Genomic DNA, 8,794 nt, shown 5'->3' on the forward strand with positions numbered 1-8,794 from the left:
GGAGTGTATTTTTATACATGCCAACAAAAATTAACTATCATCCCCAAACATGGTGCATCTGATTCATCTTATTTCCTTTTTCTTGTCAAAGAACTAAAACAAACTCTGTCTTTTAATGATGAATTAAAATTTATTTCTGAATTGGCAGACTACTTGGTATATAATTTTCACTCCTAATTATTTCAGGGGTAGGGGAGCAGTTTATTATGTATACTGTATACATGTATGTATATGTAAATATACACACACAAATATGGTTTATAGTTGTGCCAAATAAATTATCACATAGTAAACTACAGACCAACTTCAATCATATTTTATTATAAATATTATATAGTAATAGGTCTATATTTGCCTTAATCATAGTGTACCAATATCAATTTCCTGGTTTTGACAGTTACTATGGTTTTAAAGATGACAATTTTTGCAATGTCTTGTGTCTGACATCATCTCAAAATAAAGTTTTAAATAAAAAAGTAATAATAAAAATTTTATCTACCTTTCATTCTTTACCTACCAGAGCTATCTTATTATTGCATGTTTTCTTCCTTTTTCCCTATAAAGTAAGTGTAATTTTTGTAGGCTGCTATTTTCCATCACATAATATATTGAAAATATTTCCCCAAATTTACATACCAATCTTTTCAATGGCTGCACCATGTTAATTCATCCTGAATATTGACTGTTTAAGTTACCTCCAATTTTCAGCCAAGACGAACCAAAGCCAGACTGCAGCTGTACCCGCCTCACTGGGAAGGAGACATCAAGCAGGTTGAGCCTGCGGTCTCCTGTGTGCCCCTGTGGAAGCCACCTAATCAGTGTAAGTGCCACAGAGAGGAGGAGAGGGTGCGCTGGATGAGCCACTTGTTCTGCAAAACAGCCATCAGGTTCTTGTCAGCGAAGACCATTGCAAGTTTTAATGCGACAATTTTTAAAATTTGTATTCTGAGAACTCTATTGATTTTTGCTTTGTTTTGTTTTAAATATATATATATATTTAAATATATATATATTTCAGAGAGGAGGGGAGAGGGAGAGAGAGATAGAAACATCAATGATGAAAGAGAATCATTGATTGGCTGCCTCCTGCATGCCTCCAACTGGGGATCGAGCTCGCAACCTGGGCATGTACCCTGATGGGGAATCGAACCGTGACCTCCTGGTTCATAGGTAGACGCTCAACCACTGAGCCACGCCAGCCCGGCCTGAGAACTCTTTTGTGTATAACAAGTTCCCTAGTCACTAAAGTCAGAGAACCTAATATTTCACATAGATAATAGATATTAAATCAGCAATGAACCATGTCCTCTGGCCCATCAGTTCCACTCAACTCTAGACATTCATCTGGCAGATAGCATCACCCCTCTTCTAAATGAGACACACATGTGAGGTTGTTCTCAGGAGCAGTGTTGCTAAGAACAACTAAAGTGCCCACCAACAGGACACTAATTAGGTGAATGATGGCAGGTCCTTAAAGTGGAATATTATACTGCTTAAAAAAATGAGGAGGAGGCTCCCTTTGAACTAATGTGAAAGATCTACAAGACATAAGATGAAGTCTAATAATGCAAGTTGAAGTATTCCAGATGCTATCATATAAAGAACAGTCATATTTGTCTGAATTTGTATAAAACATCCACATAAGACACCAATCACAACTAAAGCCTGTGGGGAGGAGAACATGGAGGCTGGGGAAAGGGAGGAGAGGGGAGAATGCTCACTGAGTATCCCTTTTGGTAAGTTATCCCCTTTGATTTACAAGGTAGGCGGTTATTTTCTATTGAGACAATAAAGTCCCTGGCTTCCTGTCAAGATGGCGGCATAGGTAAATGGGATACTCAAATCTTCCCACAACCGCATCAAAAATACAACTAATCTTCAAACAACCATCATTCAGAACCACCTGAAATAGAGCTGAATGGAAATCCTACAACTAGGGAATTCAAGAAGCCACCACATCAAGACTGGTAGGAGGGGCACTATATGGGCTGGTCCCACACCCACGTGTGGAAGTTTTGTGTGTGTGTGTGTGTGTGTGTGTTTGTAATATGTTTTAATTAAGCCCTGGCCGGTTTGGCTCGGTGGATAGAGCGTTGGCCTGAGGACTCAAGGGTCCCGGGTTTGATTCCGGTCAAGGGCATGTACCTTGGTTGCGGGCACATCCCCAGTAGGGAGGTGTGCAGGAGGCGGCTGATCGATGTTTCTCTCTCATCTATGTTTCTGACTCTCTATCCCTCTCCCTTCCTCTCCGTAAAAAAACAATAAAATATATTTTTTAAAAATGTTTTTATTAATTTCTTAGAGAGTGAGGAAGGGCCTGCGGATTGAAGGGTCCCAGGTTCAATTCCAGTCAAGGGCACATATCTCAGTTGCAGGCTCCTCCCCAGCTTGGGCCCTGGTCAGGGTGTATGCAGGAGTCAACCAATCAATATGTTTCTCTCACATTGATATTTCTCTCTGTCTTTCCCTCTCTCTTCCACTCTCCCTAAAAATCAATGGGAAAATACCCTCGAGTGAGGATAAATACATAAATAAATGTAGAAAGAAGAAAGAACGAAAAAGGAAGGAAGGAAGGAAGGAAGGAAGGAAGGAAGGAAGGAAGGAAGGAAGAAAGAAAGAAGAAAAAGAAAGAGGAGGGGAGGGGAGGGGAGGGGAGAGGAGAGAAGGGAAGGGATAAGAATCATCGATGAGAGAGAAATATCATCGTTCAGCTGCCTCCTGTACTCCCCCTACTAGGGATTGAGCCCACAACCCAGGCATGCGCCCTGACTGGAAATCAAACCAGTGACCTCTTGTTTCATGGGTTAACACTCAAACACTGATCCACACTGGCCAGGCACTTGTGGAGGTTTTTAATCAGGAGGGATATTTGGGTTGCAGAGGTCCCCCTGAGGAGCAAGGGGTTCCAGCCCCACACCAGACCCCTCAGCCCCAGGGTTCCAGTGCCAGGAAGAGAAGTCCCCATAACTTTGGGCTGTAAAATCCAGTGGAGATTGTGGTTGAGTGACACAGAGGCTGCTGAAGTTCCTGGCAGTTCCTCTTAAAGGATCCCTGCACAGACTTACTCAGACTCACTCCCTCTGAGCGCCAGAGTTGGGGGCAGCAGTTTGAAGGGAGCCAGGGGCATAGTGAATTGTCCAGCCCACTTTGGAAAACTGTTTATTGGTGTTTATTAAATCTACTATTCCTGTCCTATAACCTAGTAATTAAACTTGCAAGTGTAAATGACTGCTTATATCTACTTGCATATATGTGCTAGCATGTTCATAATAGCCAAATTCTAGAAAAAGTCAAATGTTCATCAACAAATAAATTATGCTGTGAAACACTACACAGCAATAAAAAACAAACAAACAAACAAACATCACTATGGATGTAAACTGTAACATTGATGAATCTCAAAATCATTATGTTAAAAGAATCCAGACACAAAAGAACACATATTGTGTGCTTCCATTTATGTGAAGTTCAGAAATAGGTAAAAAGTAATCTATAATGATAGAAGTCAGAGTAGTGGCTATGTCTGGTTGAGGGTCCAGTATGAACTAGAAAGGGACGTAAGAGAATCTTCTAGGGCAGGGGTCCTCAAACTTTTTAAACAGGGGGCCAGTTCACTGTCCCTCAGACCATTGGAGGGCCGGACTATAGTTTAAAAAAAAACTAGTCGGCTACTAAGCAACAGGCAGCAGCGGCAAAAACACCCGGCGGGCCGGATAAATATTTTCGGGGGGGCGCATGTGGCCTGCGGGCCATAGTTTGAGGACCCCTGTTCTAGGGTCATGGAAATGTTCATTCTCTGGAACTGAGTGGTAGTTACACATGGAGGTTCACATATGTAAAAATTCATGGAACTGTACATATGAGATTATACACTAGATGTTAGTAATAATCCAACAGAAAGGAAGTAAGGAAGACAAAAGAGAGAATGAGAGCAGGGGTGAGAGGGATGGATGGAGGGATCAAGACAGGAAGAAAGGATAAGAGAAAAAGAAAGAACCACATCCAGGAATGTGTCCTCACTCAGCTCCTGGGTCTGTTAAGAGTGGCAGATCCAGCCATCCACATCCTTAATAAGGAGTGTGGTGTTGAAAGAAGAACTAATTTGAAAACAAGAGATTTATACAGCTACTAGAGGCCTGGTGCACGAGATTCATGCACTTGGGCCCCCAGCCCGGCCTGCGCCCTCTCGCAGTCTGGGAGCCCTTGAGGGATGTCTGACTGACAGCTTAGACCCTTGGGGGGATGTCTGACTGACAGCTTAGGCCGTCTCTCTTAGCACTGCCACAGAGGGAGAAGAGGCTCCCACCACCACTGCTGCTGCACTTTCCAGCCTTGAGCCCAGCTTCTGGGCTTCTGGCTTAGTGGTGCTCCACCTTGTAGGAGTGCACTGACCACCAGGGGGCAGCTCCTGCGTTGAGTGTCTGCCCCCTGGAGGTCAGTGTGTGTCATAGCAACCAGTCGTTCCACCCTTTTATTATATAGGGTTATTCTATCTACACTAATAAAAGAGAAACATGGTAATTAGCGTACGACCGCTACCCTTCCCATTGGCTAATCAGCATATCCTTATGCAAATTAACTGTCAGCCAAGATGGCGGCCGGCAGCCATGCACTGAAGCGAACAGGGAGGCTTGCTTGCTCCAGTGATGGCAGACTCCAACGTTCCCCGCCTCACTTGCTGGCCTCTCAGCTGCAACTCTAAGCAACTATGTTGCAAATATAGAAGCTAAACAAAACCCCAGAAACTGGCTTTCAGTCAGCTGGGCTTCAGCCAGCCGGACTGCAACATTGTAGCAAATACAGAAGGTAAAGGCCAGAAACCTGCTTTCAGCAGCGAGGCCTCAGAGCTAAAGCTGGCCCAGAATAGAAAAAAAGAAAAGAAAAAAAGGAGCGTTTGGGAGCTTCAGTCACCCGCCAGCCTGAAAACGGCCCTCAGCCCCTTAGCCAGACTGGCCAGGCACCCCAGTGGGGACCCCACCCTGATCCAGGACACCCTTCAGGGCAAACCAGCCAGCCCCCAAAGGGAAATATGCCTCCTGGCACCGGGATCAGCAGAGCAGCGAGGCTCCCGGCACTGGGATCAGCGTGACAGGGGGCAGCACCCAAACCCCCTGATCGCCCTGCGGCTCTGTGTGTGACGGGGGCAGGGCCACAACCTCCCTATCTGCCCTGCTCTGTTCATGACAGGGGAAGGCGCCCCAACCCCCTGATCAGCCCTGCTCTGTGCCTGATGGGGGGAGCTCCCCAACCCCCTGATCGCCCTGCGGCTCTGTGTGTGACAGGGTGCGGCGCCCCAACCCCCTAATCGGCCCTGCTCTGTGTGTGACAGGGTGCGGCACCCCAACCCCCCCACCCCCACGGGCCCTGCTCTGTGTGTGACGGGGTAGAGCCATAACCTCTCCATTGGCCCTGCCCTGAGTGTGACAGTGGCGGCGCCCCAAGCCCCTGATCGGCCCTGCTTTGTGGGTGATAGAGGGTGGCGCCCCAACCCTCCTCCATGGGCCTTGCTCTGTGTGTAACGGGGTAGAGCCATAACCTCCCCATTGGCCCTGCCCTGAGTGTGACAGGGTGCAGCGCCCCAACCCCCTGATCCGCCCTGCTCTGTGTGTGACAGGGGGCGGTGCCCCAACTCCCCTATTGGCCCTACTCTGTGAGTGACGGGGGAGCTCCTCAACCCCCTGATCAGCCCTGCTCTGTGCATGAAAGGGGGGAGCTCCTCAACCCCCTGATCGACCCTGCTCTGTGTGTGACAGGGTACGGAGCCCCAACCCCCCTGATGGACCCTGCTCTGTGAGTGACAGGGGGCAGTGCCCCAACCCCCTGATTGGCCCTGCTCTGTGCGTGACAGGGGGTGGCGCCGCAACCTCCCCATCGACCCTGCCTTGAGTGTGACAGGGGGCGGTGCCCCAACCCCCCAATCAGCCCTACCCTGAGCGTGACTGAGGGTGGCATGGCAACCTCCCGATCCGCCCTGCTCTGTGCATGACAGGGGGCGGCGCCCCAAATCCCCAATCGGCCCTGCTCTGAGCCTGACCAGGGGCTGCACCTAGGGATTGGGCGTGCCCTCTGCCACCCGGGAGCAGGCCTAAGCCAGCAGGTCGTTATCTCCCGAGGGGTCCCAGACTGTGAGAGGACACAGGCCGGGCTGGGGGACCCCCCCTCCCCCCCTAGTGCACAAATTTTTGTGCACCGGGCCTCTAGTGGGATTATAAAAGCACTGAGCGTCGCCCTAACCGGTTTGGCTCAGGGGATAGAGTGTTGACCTGCAGACTAAAAGGTCCCAGGTTCGATTTCGGTCAAGGGCATGTACCTTGGTTGCAGGCACATCCCCAGTAGGGGGTGTGTAGGAGGCAGCTGATCGATGTTTCTCTCCCATTGATGTTTCTAACTCTCTATCCCTCTCCCTTCCTCGCTGTAAGAAATCAATAAAAAATATATATATATATTTTTAATTCTTAAAAAAAAAAAAAAGCACTGAGCCTCATAAATACCTCCAATAGTAATGGCAGGGCCAAAACAGGGACATCATGTACTGAGTGGCCAGGAAAAGAAAAGGAATTTCTATTCATTTTCCCTATACCACCACTTGAAAGTCATACTTTGTGTCCATGAGTGAAAGAGGTCTGGCTTTGCAGGAGCTGAAAGAGATACCACGGGCTCATTAGCTGCTGCTGCGGCTTTAGAGGCTCAGAAGCAATGTGGAAGCACAGCACTAAGGATTCCGTTCACCTGGGGATGACAGAAACTTCTAAAAGACAGTAGCTTATCAGATAACAATTTTTCTCTCCCACAGAATAAATTTGGAGGCAGACAGCCCAGGAGTGGCAGGCAACTCTGCAAAGTCACCAGGAACTCACTGACTACTATCTGAAGTTCTCTGACCTACTATCCCTGTAATGACCCTTGTTTTCATGATCCAGGATGGTGATTGGAGGCCTACCCATCACATCCATGTTCCCGGCTAGCTGGCATCATAAGGAACAGAGATCAAAGACGTGCCTCTGCCTGTGAGGGGATATCACACAATAGTTCTACTTTCAATTCATTGGCCAAAATCTAGTCAAGTGGCCACACTCAGCTGGGAAGCTGGGAAATGTAGCCTTTTGGTGGATCACAGGTTTGTCCCAAATAAAACTGAGCTTCATTTGCCCGGCCAGTGTGCCTCAGTGGTTGAGCATTGACCATGAACAAGGAGGTCAAGATTAAATTCCCAGTCAGAGCATATTCTGGGATGCGGGCTTGATCCCCAGTAGGGGAGGCAGCCGATCAATGATTCTTTCATCATTGATGTTTCTATCCCTCTCTCCCCTCTCCCTTTCTATCTGACATCAATAAAAATATATTTTAAAAATATAAAGTAAAATAAAATTGAGCTTCATTTATAAAGGAAGAAGGACAGAAGAGGTTTGGAATAGGCAAACAGCAATCTTCGACACCAGCCAGTACATATGAAGAAACTGCAATACTTTTCCCTCCACAATACATAATGTTATCTATTGATAGAGTGAGCTATATTTTAAAACATTCTTTGTGGCTTTCCACATTTGAAAAAGGTGCTCATAATTGTTTTGTACTTTGTAGAGTTGAAGTTAAGCAATTATCTTGATAGCCGTATTGAGAAAATAATCTCTAAGTTTTCTGTCAGTACTCACAAAATCATAAAGACCTAATAATGCTGAGAAATATTCAGTTTTTCAGTGAGTTTTGGATAATTCTATCTGTATCTCAATGAACAAGATACCCCACTCACCTCAGGTGAACTAAGGGATTAAAAAGAAAGGGCAAATGAGGAGGGTTTAATTCCTTATCATTATTTCCCTACCATTAGAAAGAAATTCTACCATCTACCTATAGCATTTAAAAACACACACACAAACCTTTTATAAGGAAAACCATTTGTGAGCTGATTAAGTACCATGGCTATCTCATTTCCATTTATTTGGGGTCAGTGAGGCTAAAGATCAGCAAAACCCTTCCATCCCCCGACTTGTGCAGGGAAATGTCGCTTTGAAATGATGGTCATGTTGCTTTGGCCATGCCTATTACTTTAAATAGAACCCGCTGTTCTCCTCATGACTCATATTGCATTTAATAAATGCTCACCTCGAGGGTTCTGGTGCTTTCCTTTCTTCCAGGAAACAGTCCTGAGTTTGGAGCAGCTTAGGTTTGGTTGTAGTTGCCATTTCAGTAGCCGTTATTGATGATTCTCCGTTTACGCCTATTCTAAACTCTACTCTTGTTTAAGCAAATTTACTTTCAACTCTCTGCTGAGTTCACCAAAGACAAGTAATCCTCCTGCCACCGGCAGGGCTGAAGATTAAGCCACCCTGGGCAATTAAGTACATCCCAAGGTTCAGCTGGGATGCTGCAATTTACATTAATTGCAGCCGTTTAGAAGGTTCTATGGCTTACACCCAGCTTTAAGAGAGGATTTGTATCCTTCATTAGCATTCCCGTATCAGGCCGGGATGCTGGGCACATACCACTGTCAGGCTGTGTCGCAGCATTAGGAGATTAGGGCTGCGAACTTCACCTTCTGCCACTGGTACAGCCCTCTGGTCCTTGGCCTCTTCAAGCAGCTGTGACAGTTTTTGAAGGAAAAGCTGGAGTGGGTGCCAGTAAGGAAGTGTAAACAGCCAGGCTTGGGGGACACACTTATGAAATATGAAATTGGGGGTTCAGTTTTGAATCGGGGTCCAAAATGGGCACAAATGAACATAAATTTGGGATCTCCAATTGGATTTTTCTTTTCTGTTTGTTTGTTTGTTGTTGTTTCTTTTCCAATTCGATTTTT

This window comes from Myotis yumanensis, unplaced genomic scaffold (genome assembly GCF_028538775.1).
Source record: "Myotis yumanensis isolate MYYU_CA2020_CCGP unplaced genomic scaffold, mMyoYum1.0.hap1 SCAF_7, whole genome shotgun sequence".
In the NCBI taxonomy this organism is placed as follows: Eukaryota; Metazoa; Chordata; class Mammalia; order Chiroptera; family Vespertilionidae; genus Myotis; species Myotis yumanensis.